Source organism: Palaemon carinicauda, chromosome 23, assembly GCF_036898095.1.
Source record: "Palaemon carinicauda isolate YSFRI2023 chromosome 23, ASM3689809v2, whole genome shotgun sequence".
Taxonomy (NCBI): Eukaryota; Metazoa; Arthropoda; class Malacostraca; order Decapoda; family Palaemonidae; genus Palaemon; species Palaemon carinicauda.
Genome location: NC_090747.1, coordinates 78,857,028 through 78,876,675, shown reverse-complemented (window position 1 = coordinate 78,876,675; position 19,648 = coordinate 78,857,028). Strand labels below are relative to the sequence as shown.

The 19,648-nt window shown below is 42.1% G+C and overlaps 1 long non-coding RNA gene across 1 annotated transcript in view; it reads right to left on the bottom strand.

Moving 5' to 3' along the window:
* Positions 1-858: 858 nt before the first annotated feature.
* The window catches only part of LOC137617198 (uncharacterized), a 110,362-nt gene continuing 91,572 nt past the window's right edge, over positions 859-19,648 (bottom strand). Inside the window, exons 3-4 of the long non-coding RNA XR_011039584.1 lie at positions 6,070-9,120; positions 859-3,247 (exon numbers count right to left, since the gene is read on the bottom strand). This is a non-coding gene — a long non-coding RNA (uncharacterized lncRNA). The remainder of the gene's footprint in view (positions 3,248-6,069; positions 9,121-19,648) is intronic.

Here is a 19,648-nt window from a genome sequence, read left to right as displayed (position 1 = left end):
AGACAGTTGGATCAATAAGCAGATTAAAGTCTAACATGTATACCAGTACAGGCTGTCAGCCTTTGACAAGTACAATATATACAAGCTAACATACAATGAACTACAGCTCTCAAGACACCAGTAACGAATGAACAAGTTCTGTACATGGGGAGTAAAATAACAGTCTAAAAGAAAAGGTGATTACTCTAGTTAAGATCAGGATCTACTTCATAAGACTTTTTGGTCCTTTTTGTGGTGAGGAATAAAATGGCAAATGCTGATGCTCAAAGGGGAGGGGGGGCAGTGGGAGACTCATCAGCTATACGAGGCGAGTCAATTTGATTGATTTTATAACATTTCCAATTTTGGGAAAAGGAAGGATCAAGGATTGGGAGTGGGAGATCTGAAATTGGAGGTGAACAACAGGTTGAAATTAGATAATTTCTTCATAATTCAACCTTACTGGAAAATGAGCAAAACCTTCCTTTACTTTTAACAATTAGCATATTCTTCAAGGTATATTCATGTAGCCACCAAAAAATGAGAGAGAGAGAGAGAGAGAGAGAGAGAGAGAGAGAGAGAGGAGAGAGAGAGAGAGAGAGAGAGAGAGAGAGAGAGAGAGAGAGAGAGAGAGAGAGAGAGAGAGAGAGAGAGAGAGAGAGAGAGAGAGAGCCTTCCTTTACTTTTAACAATTAGCATATTCTTCAAGGTATATTCATGTAGCCACCAAAAAATATGAGAGAGAGAGAGAGAGAGAGAGAGAGTGAGTGAGTGAGTGAGTGAGTGAGTGAGTGAGTGAGTGAGTGAGTGAGTGTGTGTGTGTGTGTGTGTGTGTGTGTGTGTGTGTGTGTGTGTGTGTGTGTGTGTGTGTGTGTGTGACAAGGATTTTTGATGTCTCAAAGGCTTTTCAGTCCATCCACGGTGACTCCATTTGCTCTTTGTAGAGCGATTTACTTTAAATATTTAGAGTTCTTATGACTTTGTCTAACTTAATTTTGAACTCGTTTACCGTGTTACTGTTTAATCTACATTTGATATTCCTTTCAGAATTTTGAAAGCCTCTATTAACTGTCCCCTTAGTCTTCGAGTTTGTAGACCAAATAAGTTCAAACATTCCATCCTTCATCTATAACCAAATTGCCTTAGTGTTGGAACTAGTTTGGTGGCCCTGGCTTGTACTGCTTCCAGTCTATCTATATCCTTCTGAATACACTACTGTACTTGGAGCCCAGAATTGAACTCTGTATTCTAGATGGGGTCTTACTTGTGATGGGTACAACTGTAGTACAGTGTCTTGGCTTCTGTATCCTTGCTGGTAATAATACAGAGATCTTCCTCCTGGTTCACACTTTCTAGTTCATTACCTACTAGTGAGAATCCGATTGTGGGTTACTATAACCTATGTGCATGACTTAGCATTTCCCACAGTTGAAAGGCATTTGACATTTTCTGGACCATTCTCTTAGCTTCATTAGATCCTCTCTTAAGGCTTCTATATCTTCTGAGTTCGCAGCATTTAGGCCTAGTTTAGTATCATCAGCAAATTTGACTATTCTACTATATAGTTAACTTAGATCAGAAATAGCAATGGGCCAAGGACGGATTCTTGAGGTACTCCACCTGTAAGAGCTGCCCATTCTGAAGCTTCTCCATTGATTAAACTCCGTTTTCTGTTTGTTAGTCAATTTTCAATCCATTCAGCTGGCTCGTCAGTAATGCATAGTGCTCTAATTTTGACCATTAATTTTTTAATGAAGGAGTTTGTCAAAAGCCTTTTGAATGTCTAGGTATATGATGTCTATTGCCCTGCTTTTGTCATAGATGCTAAACTTGTGGAAAAATTGCTAAAGATTTGTCACACGTCTCTTTTGCCTAAATCCATGTTGGCTGTCTATCAGAAGATTGTTTTTCTCTGTGTTCTACTATTGAATTTACTATTATTGATTCAAAAATTTTGCAAGGCACTGAAGTTAGACATATAGTGTGTAGTTGCCAGATTCTTCTTTGGGTCCTTTGTAGATTGGAGGAACATTGCCTAGTTTCCATCCTTGTGGTGCTTTTCTTTCGTTGGCCGTCTTTCGGAACATTTTGTAGAAGTGTGGGGTTATCTCTTCTTATAGTTTTATTTCTCTTGGATGAATATTATCTGGACCTGGTGCTTTAGACTTACTGAGTCCTTTTATTTTATTTTTGACATCATCCATTATTAATGTAATTGCATTTAATGGTTGTGGCCCTTCATATTTGATAGCTGGTTTGCAGAGGGCCGTTGATTCTTCCGTAGTGAATACAGTTGTGAAATATGCATTCATCAGTTCAGCTTTTTCAAAATCATTAGTTTTAAAATTTCCCGCTGTCTCTCTTAATGGGTTAATGTTACTTTTGACTGGCTTTCTACTGTTTACATACTGTATGCAAAAAAATTATTTTGGGTTTTCTTTATTAGCTGATGCCACTCTTTTCACTTCTCAGCCTAACTTCTTGTGCTCAAAAATTTCATGAATTGAAGTTTGTTGACCCACTGATTTATGTTTTCTGTCTCTGCAGTATAAATTTAGCCTTTTTTTATATATTTCTCCAATTGTGTACCTATGTTCCCTGTTTTTCGGTACTCTAAATTCTTGGTGTATTCCTTCAGCTTTATCCAGCTACTTTGTCTGTAGTAGTAGTAGTAGTAGTAGTAGTAGTAGTAGTAGTAGTAGTAGTAGTAGTAGTAGTAGTAGTAGTAGTAGTAGGGGAGGGAGGGAGAGAGAGAGAGAGAGAGAGAGAGAGAGAGAGAGAGAGAGAGAGAGAGAGAGAGAGAGAGAGAGAGAGAGAGAGAGAGAGAGAGAGAGAGAGACTGTATCAAGGCAATTCAAGTCAAAGGGAGGGTTGATACTAGCATGAAATTTGACAAATATTCAAGAATTATTCACATATTAGAGAGTAAGAAATAAAAGATCCTAAACAATTTTTATCTTTACCATATAAATAAAAAAAGTATTCTAGTTTCCTTACATCCTAAGAAACAATATTTTAAAAGGGAAATACGCTATTTCTAATGAAGTCAACGTAAAAGTTAATTATTATTCCCTTGGTAATAAACAAGAACTTAACAGAATATTATGCTCTTATTGTTTTTCTACTTCATTAAGAAACAAAAGGGGATGAAGCAATTCTCTTGTCAATTTTATTATCGCTGGGTTGATAGCATGGAAAGAAAATCTTTTGGTGCTACATGTAAATAACATACCTTGAATTCCATTACTACAAAACTCCTCTTTTAACCCTGGATAGGTACGCTCCTCGGACACCCCTTTAAGGGTATACTCGGACGCGAACGACCCCGACGCCAAAAAAAATTCTTGAAAAATCAGTTTTTGCAGTAACCTCCTTTTTTCTTTTGCCAAAAAAAACTTCAATGAATGCTTAAAACAACTGTAAAGATAAATACTACTCATCTGCAGAAAAACTATTTATTATAAATATTTTAAAAAATTAAGTAGAAACAAAAAAAGACCTGACATAAAAATTCATAAAAAAAAAGTTTATACATATACAGTATACACAAATCCTTTTAGGAATTGATTCTTGAATGTTTAGGACACATCTTGATGTATTTTGGATGAAGTCAGACCCATGGAGGTGAAGATCTGAAATGAGAAAAAAAGGGTAACTTTTTTTGGCCAAAAAAATTTGTCCAAATTTCATGAATTTTTTTGGGTACCCAAATGAAATAGGAAGTGGCTAACTTTTTTAGGGTATAAACATATGTTATCCTAAAATAGAAATATGTAAAAAAATCTTCATTATTTTGTAAATTACATTTATATCAGGGGCCATATCTAAAGGTAATTTTTTGAATACTTAGAAATTTCGTAAAAAAATACATATATTTAATATACAATATGATATTTATGGAGGTAAAAATATACCAAAATATCACAAATTCTATAGGGAACAAGAATATATATAGATAGGGCAACTTACGCTTCGGATATGTCCACAAAATGGCCGCCAACCACACTGACTCAGACTCCCTAATCTGCCACTTGAAATGTAGGAAGGGTATGTCAATTTCAAGGTGTTATTTACTAATCTAATTATTATTGGATATGCATAAAAATTGTATGGTGGGTTGCTGGATAATTGTCGATTATTTTACGACTATAAAATTAAAATTCTGACCCAAAAAAATTTTTTTGAAGGGAAATAAAATCGAAAAAAAAAATGTAAAACAATATAATATTTTAGCTAAAAAAATTTGATGATATTCAATCAAAAAAGAAGTAAACAAAATTTTCCGACAAATAAACATCTAGAGGAATCATTACTCTGTGATAGTTCCTTAGTACGTAGTAATTTTGAAAGAATTGGGAAAAAACGAAAAAATGGCAATCACCGGAAAATCGAACACATACCTATATATACGCCATATCTGGCTAAAAAAAAGATAGGCATGGGTAGCCAGATCATCTAGAAACACTTTCCAACACTATAAAAATATAAGTTTTGCGACACTACTTGCCAATTCCTTACGGTAACATGACTAAGCAAAAAATATGCAAAACAAATTAAAAGGGGCACTCGTGGAAAAATGGCCATTCTAATATACGGCATTTCAGAAAAAAAAAATTTCAGCCACGTGCTAGGCAAACCATCAAGGTACATTTTCCGACAAATAAACATATAAATAAATCATTACTCTGTGATAGTTCCTTAGTACGTAGTAATTTTGAAAGAAATGGGAAAAAACGAAAAAATGGCAATCACAGGAAAATCGAACACATACTTATATATACGCCATATCTGGCTAAAAAAAAAATAGGCATGGGTAGCCAGATCATCTAGAAACACTTTCCAACACTATAAAAATATAAGTTTTGCGACACTACTTGCCAATTCCTTACGGTAACATGACTAAGCAAAAAAATGCAAAACAAATAAAAAGGAGCACTCGCGGAAAAATGCCCAACATTCTAATATACGGCATCTCGGATAAAAAAAAAGACATGCACGTGTTAGCCCAACCATCAAGGCACACTTTCTAACACATAAACATGAAAAAAAAATCAATAATATACGGCAATTCCTTACTACGTAGTAAATTTTTACAAATATTGAAAAAAAACAGAAATTGGTCACCGCAGTTAAATACCCAATATACCAATAACTACGTCGTATCTGACAAAAACAAAATCACGCATGGGTAGCCAGATCATCTAGACACACTTTCCAACACTAAAAAAGCAAAAGTTTTACGACACTATTTGGCAATATCTTACGGAAAAATGACTTGGCAAAAAAATGAAAAAAAATGAAAAAGGGGCACTCGCGGTAAAATGCCCGACATTCTAATATACGGCATCTCAGATAAAAAAAAAGACATGCACGTGTTAGCCCAACCATCAAGGCACACTTTCTAACACATAAACATGAAAAAAAAATGAATAATATACGGCAATTCCTTACTACGTAGTAATTTTTACAAATATTGAAAAAAAAAACAGAAATTGGTAACCGCAGTTAAATACCCAATATACCAATAACTACGTCGTATCTGACAAAAACAAAGTCACGCATGGGTAGCCAGATCATCTAGACACACTTTCCAACACTAAACAAGCAAAAGTTTTACGACACTATTTGGCAATATCTTACGGAAAAATGACTTGGCAAAAAAATGAAAAAAAAATGAAAAAGGGGCAATCGCGGTAAAATGGTCCTTGTGGTGATGAACGACATTTTAACTAAAAAAAAAATCATGCACATGGTAGCCAAACAATCCACCAAGACTTTCCACAACTGATAACCTATACAAGTTGCACCATTCTACGACAATTTCATAATACGTAATAACTTTGATAATTATGCAAACTACCTTAGAAGGGTAAACTCGGACGCGAACGACCCCGACGCGTCTCAGAAATCGGGGAAGGAGTACAGCTACAGCAATGCACATCTGGACACTACTAGAGCGTGTAGGGGAGACACCTCCTGCAGGTCGATCACCCACAAATTCAGTCACGGGGGTGAGTCACGTGAGAAAAACCTGTTTTTTTTTGACGCTCGGGGTCGCAAACGACCCACCGTACCTATCCAGGGTTAAACATGCCCCAAAAGATAAAAGGAAAAATTATTATAAATATGCATAAATCTTAAACCCATTAATCACAAAGATTTTGTCAATTAGATCTATCGGAGCAATGCCAGATAATTCTGGAGCCTAAAGTTTGACAAGAAAACTGGAACTCTTGAAAATAAGAAGGCTTGAAACAAATGAGAAAAAAATAAATAATAAGACATAAAATAACAAATCAAATGAGTGCACAAACTAGCTCCTTAGGGAAAGGTGTGTTAGCAGATAATTCCATACACAAGGGATTGCTCTAAATAATTCCATAGACAATATAATTCTCCCATTAACTTAATAATCACTTCATTATTCAAAGAGTGCCCAAGAAGGCTCGATAGAAGTGTTCTAAATAACACTAAAGAATAAAGTATCCAGAATAATTTCCAAGAGCAAAAAGGGTCATGAACAACTGAATGAACAAAGGGATAAGGCCCAGATAATTCCACAGATAAGTAGTGCCCTGAATAAACCAGTGCTACAAAAAATTTTACTTTAGGGAAGACTCAAAATGGTAAATCAAATAACTGCCCTAGATAGCTTATTGAATCAAGAAATGCCTATAATAAATCCATAGAAAAAAGGATTCCAAGATTACAGTATAGACTGATTAGTATCCCAAATAATGAAAAAAACAAATAGAGCCTCCATTTCTCAACAATCCATGGCTAAGAGTTTATTGAATATCTCCATTGACCAAGGAGTGCTACAAAAGACATTTTAAACAAATCAGAATTAAGGAGTTTAATATCAAAAGCTTGACATATCAAGGCATTACTCAATAGCCAATCTTTGCCCAAAGAATATTCTTAATAAGAGGAATTCTGCAAGACATTTTTAAACAGTGTGCTAAAAAAGCCTTATTAAAGAAAGCCCTTTATACCCAGAAGTGACTGAAAAATAAACCTTAAACAATATTTTATTTTTAAAAAATCTGTAAAAATGGACCGCTCATAAAACAAATATATAGAGCAACGAATGGCCATAGTAACTCAACAGACCCATGACCAAACACACAGGAACTTAGAATTTACTCTTGTGAGATACTTTAAACCTCCTCACAAAAAAATAAGTCTAGGAAAAATTTTAAATCTCCTGACACCAAACTGGCCCTTTCAAAACTATCAGCCAGAGTGGCCTAAAAACTTCCTAAAGGTAGGCATAATCCTGAAACTTAAAACCTTGTAAAAGTTTACAAACCTAAGTATAAAGGAAAATATTATGAAATAATGTGGGAAGATCATAACCCTTTACGTAATTTTCTTTAAAATCTTCACAACTACAGTAATATCAAGAATCCCAAAGAAGAAAATCATAGACATACTGATGTCTTTAAGGTGAATATCTCTGGAAACCAACATGAGATTTTATTACAATTATTAAGATTTTATCAAAATATTTAATTTTCCAGATATCTTTAAATAGTATAAACTTAAATCAAATTTCAATATTTTCTTCCGGTAACCACTGGAGGAAAATTATTTTAACTATTCCTTAAAGAGGACTCTAACAGGAAACCTACAGAAAAACTTATATCTAAAGGCAACTAAACTGTGAAATCACCATTACATCTCCCTATGAGGTCAATATCTTCCATATAAAAACACAATAAACCTATTATGAAAAGAAATAGATTTTAAGAAAGTTTAAATTATCCTATTTCGGAACTTGATTAGGAATAAATTTTCAAGCTAGATAGCCTTTGAATTTTGTAAAAACCCTTAACTTTTTAAAAACGCTAGCATTTCCAACTCATCAAACCGCCAACAATTAACCAATGATGACATATCAGCCTTCAGCAAGATCCAGGAAGAGACTTCAGAAGATTTTTAGTAAAGTATCAGAATACAGATTCTCAGAGAATAACTTTCTGGACAGAACCTTCATATACAATCAGACGGTAACTACAGAAACTTGATAGCTTAGCCAAGTTTACCACCATATGTTCAAACCAGTCAATTAACATGAGGTAAGAATTGTCATCTAACCAAATAATGTATATCATACACAATTCTCCCAATTATTCAACATCATGAGCAAAAACAAAGTGGAACTGAATCACTGCTGATGGAAATTGGTTATTCACAAAAAGCAGCGTCTAAGCAGAGAGCTACGAAAAATCCTTGCAATTGTCATAGGATTTATCCCATTGAGGTGTGTAGAATGTGTTCTCATTAAAGGCAAATCTTTATGACAACAAATATCTACAGAATAGAAGTATCAAAGGAAAGTAAGAATAGAAACAAAACCTTGGAATATCTTAAACTAAAACACAGGGTAAAAACCCTGGAATTGTTAAGTAACTTTCAAATTCATCAGCCTTAGTCCAATATCCACAGGTGCCTACAAGAGCATGGCATCATAGAAATACTATGAAGAATAGAAATCCCCATATAAAAAAAAAAGAGATCTTCACTCACGTGGACCTCACATGAAGTGACAATGGTCATCAGCTGAACTTTCAGTCATAAAAATATATTATCAAAAGTTTAGATCAAATAATAAAATATTATCCTATATGTGTGTAGAAAAATTGAAAACTAACAAGATTAAAGTTGTTCAAGTTGTGATTTGGTGATATTGCAAGTTGCAAAGCAAGTATAAATTAATTTTATGCCTTGTTCTCTGTTGAAACTTTTAAAAAAAACTGACTAAAGCATCTGAAATAGTTGAAGACTTAATTAGTATAATGAAAAAAAAAAAGAAAACTATATGGCACTGACAGCAACAGATTTTTGGATTTATAGAATAATATATGTTCTGCAGTTGAATTCTAAGAGCTAACTTTAACAGACTGATTAGGCAATATCATGGCACTTAGAGCCTGACTGTAAACAGATCTACATGAGAATTTTGGAAATAATCAATCCTCCCCACACCTAAAACCTTGGTATGCATATGTTCTTCTTAACCACACATTTCAAAATCCACTTGAAAAGTAGAGCAGAAGTGTCCTTGTGATTAATGGAAATCACTATTACATCTGCCACCAGTCATTTATTAATCTTAAGCAAGCGGCCAACTGTATCCTGAAAAAAATATATTGTGAATTACTACTCTTACATTTAAGGATAAAAGACACTTAGGTGAACTGAACCATAAAGTTATCATATAAAAACTACTATTACATGATATTACAGCAGAAAACCATCTTGCTTTTCTTACATGACAAATTCGTAGATAATTTTTATTTTTCCTAACTATACAAACCTTAGCTATTTACATGGGGTAATTATTTCGGCGTAGCTGAACGACGAGCCATAAAAGTTTTAACGAGGGTTTCCTGCCCTGCCGCTAGTTAGCGGGGGGTAGGGAGGGGTAGCTAGCTACCCCTCCCCCTCACACACACCGGAGAATACCCCACTTTACTTAGAGGTAAGACTTATCTTGGGGGACAGGGCTGGCGGGCACATAACTGTAAATAGCTAAGGTTTGTATAGTTAGGAAAAATACAAATTATCTACGAATTTGTCATTTGTTCCGTAACTGAAATACAAACCACGCTATTTACATGAGGTGACTTAACCCTTAGGAAGGGTGGTAAGTCCCGGCCATACTGGCTTTGGCTTGCTTGGGGATTCCATATTCGAGCGATCAAGTACTCGGACAATAGGGAATCCCTGCTCCTCGCTGGCGGTTGTGAAACTGCCGCGGCCTACGTAAGGTGTGTGCGAAGGTGAAAAGTGACTTGTCCCAGGCAGTTGCCCTGGAGTCCCTCAGAAGGAAATCCAGGCTAGGACTCCCAATACCACCTCGTCAGGGTATGGGGACATGACAGTATTACACCTAATACTAGGAACACAAGGAAGCATGGTCTACCTGCAGTGGTTTGAGGTCAGCTGTGCAGAGAACCCAGGATGCTGCTTTCTCCGTGGGAGGAGGGGATGAAAAAAAGAATAAGGGCCAGACAGATCTTTTCATTCATGCAGACTAACACCAGGTAACAATGCCCTCGACCTTCTGCTACTTGTCCATCAAGGAGCCTGAGGTTTAGAACAGCTGTTGTGAAGCCACCACAGGGCCGATAGAAACGTATCGAGCCTCCTGTGGGTCATGTCTTGCAGGTAAGGGGCTGAGAAGAAGGTCTGATGCTTCAACATCCCCGCTTGTAGGACCTGCGTCACTGAAAGATGCTCCATGAAGGGCAGGGACGTATCTTAGCCCCTGACATCATGGGCTCTAGGGCGATGCGACAGAGAAGGGTCAGGATTCAAGGCAGGGTGTAGCACCCTGCGAATCCGGGCCGAGATGGTATTCCTGGAGACCCCTCTCCTCGTTACCCAGGATCCACGAACGAGACTTGAGCCTGGAGACGAACTGCAGCTGTTCTCTGAAGACGCCAGCTCGGACTCCCTACCGGCAAGGTAGGAGATGGTCTGAGTCATCTGCTACTGGATGGAGACTCGAACCCTGGAAGGAGTCGAATAGCGGGTCCGGCACTCCCGGATTCTGAGTCTCGGCAACAAACCTCAGGGACGAACCTGAATGTTGCCTCCCCCTAACCCCCTGAATGGGCGAAGTCGTAAGAGAGACCATATGACTCACTGGCTGAAGATAGGCTAGCAGGAACACTGTCTACCCAGAAAGGTGGTGATCTGGGGACTTACGTAGTGGTTCGTCAGGGGGTCTATTTAGAGACTCGAGGACTCGAACCACGTCCCAAGGAGGTGGTCTCACCTTCGACTGAGGGCAGGAGAGGACAAGGCTTCGCATGCGAAGGAAGAGTTCCAGCGGGGGAGAAATGTTTGTCCCTAGAGCCAGGAGGCAAGACTTAAGGCTGAGGGATAGCCTTTCACAGTCGAAACTGAAAGGCACATTTATCGCGCAATCCCACTAGGGGCTCCGCTATTGCTGGAAGCGGCATCGTGTGGAGGGATGCCCTCTACCCGACATCGGCCACAGAAACTCGCTCTTTCGCCTGGGAGACTACTGCGGAAGACTTGCGCAGGTGTCCAGGCCTCCTTTTCTCCACTTGTTGCGAAAATCCTCTCTCTTTGAGGATATGCCGGATAGACTCCCAGCGGGAAGTGGAGCAAGTTACGGAGGCAACACATCGATGGTGTCCCACCGTTGCTGGAAGGCATCCTACCAAAGGGCCTTGGGATCCGTGACCGGGGAGCAGTACAGCGGGAGCTTGCAGCTCAGTGCTGTAGCGAACCGGTCCACAGAGGGAGCCCCACCGAGTCAGGACTTGTAGGCTACTTGAGGATCCAAAGACCACTCGGAATGTGGTGTCCGTGACACACTGCTCAGACTGTCGGCGAGCCCATTCCTTTGCCTGGAATCAAGCGAGCTGCTAAGGAGACCGAGGGGGACTCGGACCATCCCGGTATCTCTACCGCAGGATGGGATGGTTGTACTGAAAAGTACCTCCTTGTCTGGGCCAGAAAACCATCACTGTGGTGTTGTTGATCCTCATAACCACAGAGCAGTCCACCAGGCTAGGTGGAGCTACTGAAGTGTCAGAAACACGGTTTCCGTCTCTAGTAGGACTAGAGAAGGTTCTTCCAGGTTCTGACCACCGGCCTGAGGACCCGTGGATCAGAACATGGGGCCCCCCCTTTTCTTTGACGCGTCCGAAGACAGCATCAAGTTGGGGGAAGGACGAGAAGGACCACTCCCTATTGTAGGCCCTCGTCTGCTTCCCACCCCTATGGGTTCGTCTGTACCAGTTGTCCCCTAGGGGTCTCGGCGTCTGGGGAGACGTGCCCCCGACTCCCCCGCGCCCCGAGTCGCCACTGGAGAGAACTCATCCTGGGGCGACTGTGGAAACCAGACGGGCCAGGGAGGAGAGACGTAACAACCTTGGGTTGGAGGGTCTTCTCGTGTGAGGAAAGGTCTCGCGACCTTCCTCTGCCTTGGTACCCTGTTGTCTGAAGGGAAGGCTACGGGAGATAGGAGCCTAAGACCAGGCTCGGTATACCAGACTCTGAGAGGGCTGTGGGGAGGACTCCTCGAGGACCACCATGATCTTTAGAACTTGGTAAAGTCCGAGGAGCTTGTCCCGATGACGAAGAAGGGATGCCTTCGAGTCTGCCAGGATCGGCCAGTCACCCAGGACACGGAGTGGCCGGATGCCGATGCTGAGAGCCCGTGAAGAGATCCGAGAGGAAGTATCGGAGAACTGTTGAGGTGCCGTGGAGAGGCCGAAGCACAGCCCTTGAACTGGTATATCCGCCTTCCAGGCGGACTCCAAAGTACTTCCTTGAAGATGGGTGAACCGGGACCGGAAGTACGAGTCCTACCGGACCAGTGTACACATGAAGTCTTGTGGTCTCACCGCAAAGCTGGCGAGTCTGCTGTCGCTATGCTGAACGGAGACTGTTTGACAACCCTGAGTCGAGAAGGGAAGGAGACGATTAAGGAGGCCTCGGAACCTGTTGGTCCCCTCTTGGAGGGAGTGTATCTCCGATATGGACTGGACTTTCGCCCGGAGGGCCTGTCCCCTCACCGATCCCTACCCAGGGAAGAGGGAGGGGCTCGAACCCAACCGGGACTGTCGAAGGAGACAAGCTCGGAGAGCTGGCCCTCGGCCTAGTCTCTGGCGGTCTCCATTCCCTGAGACCAGGGCAAGCTGCACTGGCGTAAGGGAGTCCTTGGGTGAGTAGAACTCGGTCCAGAACCGTATCCTTCTCTTACCGAAGAGGAATCTCTGAATCTGGGATCCCCTTGAGGTTTCTCCTGAGGGCCAGAACCTGCCCGAACGCAAGTTCCGACCCCTGGAGCTCATCCTCCTGATGGACTGGCAGAAAGGTCTCCCATCTCCGGAGGCTCTTCCTGGGGAGACTCGTAGACATGCCCCAAGGGTCCAACTGGATCCTGTCGGATCCTTGCGGAAGACAGGGCCTAGGATCCCTCCTAGGAGGGAAACAGGACCCCAGCGATGAAGGACGTAAGGCTTCGCCCCCTCCGCACGATAGGACCCTCAGGAAGAGGCAGGGATTCTCCCAATGGAGTGAAGGGGGAGAGGACCGGGTCTTCGGACCATCCTGGGAATGGGTAGTGCATGAGGGGAGATTAAGTCCGAGGAGGGCTCATCGCCTGTGTAAGGACTCGCGAAGGGACAGGATAGTCCTTGGGGGAGATACCATGCCAGAGATTCCTCTCACCCCCTTCAGGGGGAGAGGAAGCTGCTACTGATTAGTGACCCCAGTCAGAAGGCACAGGCTCATCGCCTGCTTGAACGTTCTGACGACGGCATCCCACCAGGGATGCCGACCAACCCTCGCGCTGACAGGGAGTCCCTCTGGAAGGAAGAGGATCGTTCGATCCTCTGGGGGAGATGACACATGAGGGTTCGCCCGTAGAGAACCTGCAAAGAAGGGAGAAGAGACCTTTGACCTATCCGGAAACCTCCCCCCCCCCCCCCCGGATAGGGGGCGGCTGTGCGCAGCAGGGGAGGGAAACGCGGAGGTGGCCTGACCGCCATAAGCCCTGATGTAAACAGGGCGCGGTCGTGTCGGAGAACGGTGCGCCGATCACGCTGACGATCGCGCGAAAATCTTAGATCTGGGTAGCGCTTGAATAAAGCATGCGTAGCAGTATAACCGCGCCCGCATGCCCGCGTACCCGCGTGAGCGTGGGCGTATCGGTGTCCGCGTGAACGATCCCCGCGCTTCCGCGCGTATGCAGATCGCTGGCGCTTGCGTGTGAAAGATCGTGGGCGATAGTGAGGGAAACCATCCCATGCACGAACGATCTCGGCGAAAAAAGATCGCCGGTGCTAGCGCCGTCGGCGATTGCGTGTGGGAAACCATCCCACGCGCGGAAGAAAAACGCTGACGATCTTCGGCGCTCACGCGAGTACGAAGATCGTCGGTGCTAGCGCGAGAGAAGACCGTAGGACAGTGAGCGAGAAACCATGGTGCCCGTGTGCGTATGATCTCCAACTATGAAAGACGATCGTCGGTGATTCGCGCGAGCACGGACAATCTTCGACGCTCAAGCGTGAGCAAAGATTGTCGACGCTCGCGTGCAAGAGAAGATAGTCGGCGATCACGAGCGGGAAAACCTCTGTGCCCGTGCGCGGACGATCTACGACGATCGCGAGCGGGAAACCGTGCGCGGACGATCCGTGCGATGGATGCGTGAGTCTCAATGGTCGTGCGCGGGAAACCATCCCACGAACGGAACGATCTTCGGCGCTTACGCGAACTGTGAAGATCGTCGGCGCTCGCGCGCCTAGCGCCGAATCCGAAGATCGGCGGCTAACGGCCGTCGACGATCGCGTGCGGAGAACCGCGCGCGGATGGCCACAGAACGATCATCGGAGCTTATGCATACTATGAAGATTGTCTGTGCTTGCGCGCTCAGCGCCGGATCCGAAGATCGCCGGCTAACGGCCGTCGAAGATCGCGTGCGGAGAACCACGCGCGGACGGCCTCGTTGTCGCGCGAATCCATCCCGCGCACAGACCGATCCTCGGCGCTTATGCGCACTAAGAAGATCGTCAGCGCTTGCGCGCCTAGCGCTGGATCCGAAGATCGCTGCCTAACGACCGTTGCCGAGTTAACGATCTTCGACGATCGCGCACGGAAAAACCGCAAGCGGAAGGACCTTGGAGATCACGTGGGAAACCATCCCATGCGCAGGCGATCTACAGCATTTACGCGTTAGCGCGTAACAGAAGATCGTCGGCTAATGATCCTAGACGATTGCGGGATTGCGCGCGGGAAATAACCCCGCACGCGGGCGGTCTTCAGTGCTTAGCGCGAGTGAAGATCGTAGGCCCCTGTGTAACAGAAGATCGTTGGAAATGGTTGAAGGATCGGCTAACTCGTGGATCAGGAACTGGGAAGTGTCCCTAAAAGGGAGGGCATCCCCTGAAGAGGACCACGAGGTTTACTTCAGTGCTGACGATCAACTGAGGGACTGCTAAATACTCCGAGGAGTGGTCTCTGTGAGGTACCTTTCCCGCGAACGGGAGAGGTGTCCTTCGTAGAAGAGACTTAGAGACAACGTAGGCTGAAACGCTGGTGAGCGCCAGTGCGCTATCTCAGGAACCCCAACGATGTGCGCAAATGCGCAGGGAACGTTGGTAGCAGCCTAACTGAATACTGGAACAGGGTGTCTCTGAAGGCAGACTCAGGAACGGCAGGAACAGCAGTCGAGCGCAAGCGCATAAGGGAAAGTTGGCGCGCAGGTAATACCTGGCACTTAAGGGACTTACTCAAGGTGTGAGAAGTCTCTCCTGCCCCGAAGGGAGGAGTCCGTTAGATAACGGGGGCGTGGGCGCCCAAGGCGCGTCTGCAGTCAGGAACAGATACAGCAGGCAACAGGTACACTGAGGGACGAGAGACCAAGGGTCTAACGTAGCCTGAGTAGCGAAGCCCCGAGGGGATAAGTTGCAAGACCCCGAAGGGTCAACGCAACGAGAAACCGAAGTTTCTCCGTCACTAATCACCGAAGTGTAGAAGTGACTAAAGTTACGAGAGCCCGAGGGAACTGCGTAACTTGAGCTCCGAGACCCCGAAGGGTCAGGGAAAAAGAGAAACCGAAGTTTCCCAGTCACTAAACACCGAAGTGCTAGTGACTGAACAGCAAGCTGTTGACAACAGGAACAAACCTCCGAAGAGGAGTCTCTATGAGTGGCCTCTCTCGCGAACGAGAGAGGTGCGCACTTCGTAGAAGAGACTGGTGATGGAGCCCCGAAAGGCCGTGAGATCAGCAGACGTAAACAGGAACAATCCTTCGAAGAGGAGTCTCTGTGAGTGTCCTCTCACGCGAACGGGAGGGGACACTTCGTAGAAGAGACAAAAGGAGCAATCCTCCGAGGAGGAGCCCTTAGTGCGGCCTCCCTCGAGAACGAGAGGGGGCCAGACTGATCCTGCAGCTGCTCAGCCCCTTGAGCGTAGCTACAGAAGCGACCGCTCAGCCCCGAGAGCATAGTCGCTAATACCATGGTCTAGCCTTGCAACCGCTTAGCCCCTTGAGCAAGTCACAAGGGCGGCCGCTCAGCCCCAAGAGCATAACCGCCTAAGGACCAAGGAAAAGTAAAAAGGTAAGTTAACTAACTACCGTGGAGGCGGACCTCCTTATCGTTCTAGGATGCAATGAAGAGCTGGCAGTAGTCACGGGGGAACTTCTAAGAGAAGGGAACGCCCCTGACGAACGCCTTGAGAGACGGCAGCGAAGCCGACTCCCCAGGATAAACTGGACAGCTCTGCTTCGAAGGCACACAACAGGCACGAAGAAACAGCATCGTAAACTGGAAAATAAAACAGAATAATTATTTAACAGAAATTCCCCCGGGTGAAACTCCGAAGAAAAACCCCGAGGGAAAGAACATAAGAACGAAAGAAGGTATGCGCCCCCCCTCCCCCCACCCGGCATGCCCAGGTGAGGGAGGGGGGGACGAAGGTTAACAATATATATCTATATACATATATATACATTTAGATGATTGATATATATATATATATATATATATATATATATATATATATATATATATATATATATATATATATATTACATATACAGTATACATCTACATATATATATATATATATACATATATATATCTATCTATCTATCAATCTATATATATATACAGTATATATATATATATATACAGTATATATATATACAGTATATATATATATATATATATATATATATATATTTATATATATATATATATATATATATATATATATATAATATGCCATAGCTTCTATAGGAAAGTTCCTTTTGACTAATATTACTGATTTCCAACTATCCATCACTCTAGGATATATTTCCAGAGATTACCAGGTAATTCTGTTGGTGATATTCTAGTCATGCTTATGAACAAATCTTGAAAACATTCTGCAAGGAAACCCTAAAAATACCTATAAAAACACATTTAAGAAAAATTGAGAATTTTTACCCATGAGGAGGATTCTATTCTAAGAAACCCTTCGAGTTTATTAGATTCTTTGAGGATGTTATGATCAACTTACCTTAATGATTATATACTTAGTATAATCTTGTAAATAAAGCTGAACTCTAGCTCATACTTACAAATACTGTAGGTACAGTGATTACAGCTTGTAGATTAACCTATGAAGATTATTTAATATAAAAATCATTTAATACCATTAAGTTACTGAGCAGGGAGAGCTTGTGTAAATTTTAATTTACTATGCAATGTAATGTTTTCCTTATAGATTTTCATGTACAATACATGACAAGTACCAGCTCAAACCTAATACTAACACAGCTTTAGTAATATGACTTCATCTAAACATCTTCCCCACAATATAAGCTATAGGGACAAGTATTTTTTTTTTATAAAAACCTATTGTATCATTGAGACTATTTAAGCAAAATGTAGCAACATAACTAAATTAACCTTTTTATTTAATTTAACCTTCTTTGGTTATGAAGAAAATACAAAGATGAGCAATGCAAATTTCTGTTAAAATTTATCCAACAGCCATATTTTTAATACTTTTCATATAACCTCCATCATCACTCTTAATAAGGTATGGTTTATATGAATACGACTTGAAGTTGAACTCCATTCTATCCTGAAAATTTAAATGATCTATTTCTCTCCAAAATAAAATCTATCATGATTTATACATTAGAGATTAAATAATTTGCATTTTAAAATCCTAACTATAGACTAAATCATCAATCTTTACACCTATTCTATATAATACAATTCAGTGTTGGGTAAAATGATATGTTTACGTAAGTAACAACTTAAAAATAATTTAGTAAATTGATTAGTTTGTGTTGTTTTCATTGAACCTGGAAGCCTAGATCTATTAACAGAAATACTTATACTTCAGTGCTGGAAAGAATATTTTAATACCAATCAAATATATTCTATTACAGTATAGTAATTAAGTAGCTGAAATCGCCTCACACAAGCAAGGGAGAGTGGGACGAGAAATACTAGACTTACAAATAATCTACTATATACTTTTCTTTTCATGCTAAAATATTATGAATTTTAAGGCAAGACAGTATGTATTACAATTATAATTTTTTCAACATATATACAAAGTTTAAGAAATACTGTATGAGAAATTTGTAAGTAATTTGTATTTTTCCTAACTATACAAACCTTGATCTCTTTACTATGGATATATTTGCTCCAGCTTGCTGGAAACTAGTCATAAACTTCTATGTGAGGTATAACAACAAATCGCTAGTTAGCAGGGGTATCAGGTATAGACCAGCCACTCAGCTCACTTTTTCACAAAGTATATTGATCCAATTTTTTATTGCAGGCAGGACTTTCTAGGGGAACAGGTGATGGTGGGCCAAGTATGAGGAAACAGCTCAAGGTTTGTATAGTTAGGAAAAATACAAATTACTTACAAATTTGTCATGTGTTCCAACACAAATAGCCTACAAACCTTTTCACTCCTTACTAAGGAGACTTACCATTAGGTAAGTGGAAACTTGACTTAGGGTAACGACTCTGAACACATGCAACCATGATAGGAGTAACCCTAACCACTCGTGAACTCTCGATCTGATAAGCTAGAGCTGATGGGCTGAGCCATCATGGTGAATGAGTGGAAAGTAGTCATTGTGACTTGCCCCAAGTAAGAATATTGGAGTGAGAGCACTCCTCTTACTTAACCTAGGCATTGCCCCACTTCCTCTTGCAGGGAAGACAGAAACATAACAAATATATAACATATTTCAGGCAACACAAGGGAAATGGGTATTACCTTCAGTCAGTGGTAAGACAGCTTGCAGAGTCGCCCAGATGCTGTACCCCACAAGAGGGGAAGATGAAGGAAGAAAGGGCCTTTGGCCGACAGGTATTTGTCCAACAAGGGAGCCGAGGTAGCTTACACCACTTGTTGTGTTGCCACCATGGGACCTATGGAGAAGATATCCAGGTTCCTGTGGGTTATGTCTTGCAGGTAATAAGATGCAAAGGTGTTCTGGTAATGACAAAGACCTGCTTGATGGACCTGCAACACAGAGAAGTTTCATTTGAACATGCTTATGGCCTTAACATTGGGAGGGCGATCAATTCAGCATTCTTACGGCTAGATGATAAAGTAGCCATGTAAAGAATACTTTTTTGTGTATAATAATTCTACTATTGTCGTGCTCTGTTAAAACCACTACAGTGATTTAAGAAAACAGTTGTTGAAAGTGATTAATAGCCAACAACATTGCGCTCAAATCCAGGAAAAATTGCGTGGCACTGCCAACTGGAGTTGGTACATAGTCTAATGGCCATGTGTCACAACAGGTGAGCCCCCTAACTTTCTTTCAGTGTTTCCCACATGAGCATCTTATGTGGGGAAAGAGAGAGAAGGTCTACTCCCCTGAGGATATTGGTAATCTCTTCCTTCCAACTCAGGTGTCTCTTTTGCTCTGATCTTACCAGACTCGTAAGTCCGAAGAATCGTAGCCACCCGTTCAGATACTACCACTAGAGTTATTGGATCCTTTGACTGGCCAGACAGTACTACACTGGATCCCTCTCTCTCGTTACCGCTCATTTTGTCTTTGCCTATCCTGTACATCCCCTCTGATGGTCCAGCACTTTGCTGCAGTAGAGGGGCTAGAGTGTCTCAATGATGGGCTGGGCAATGG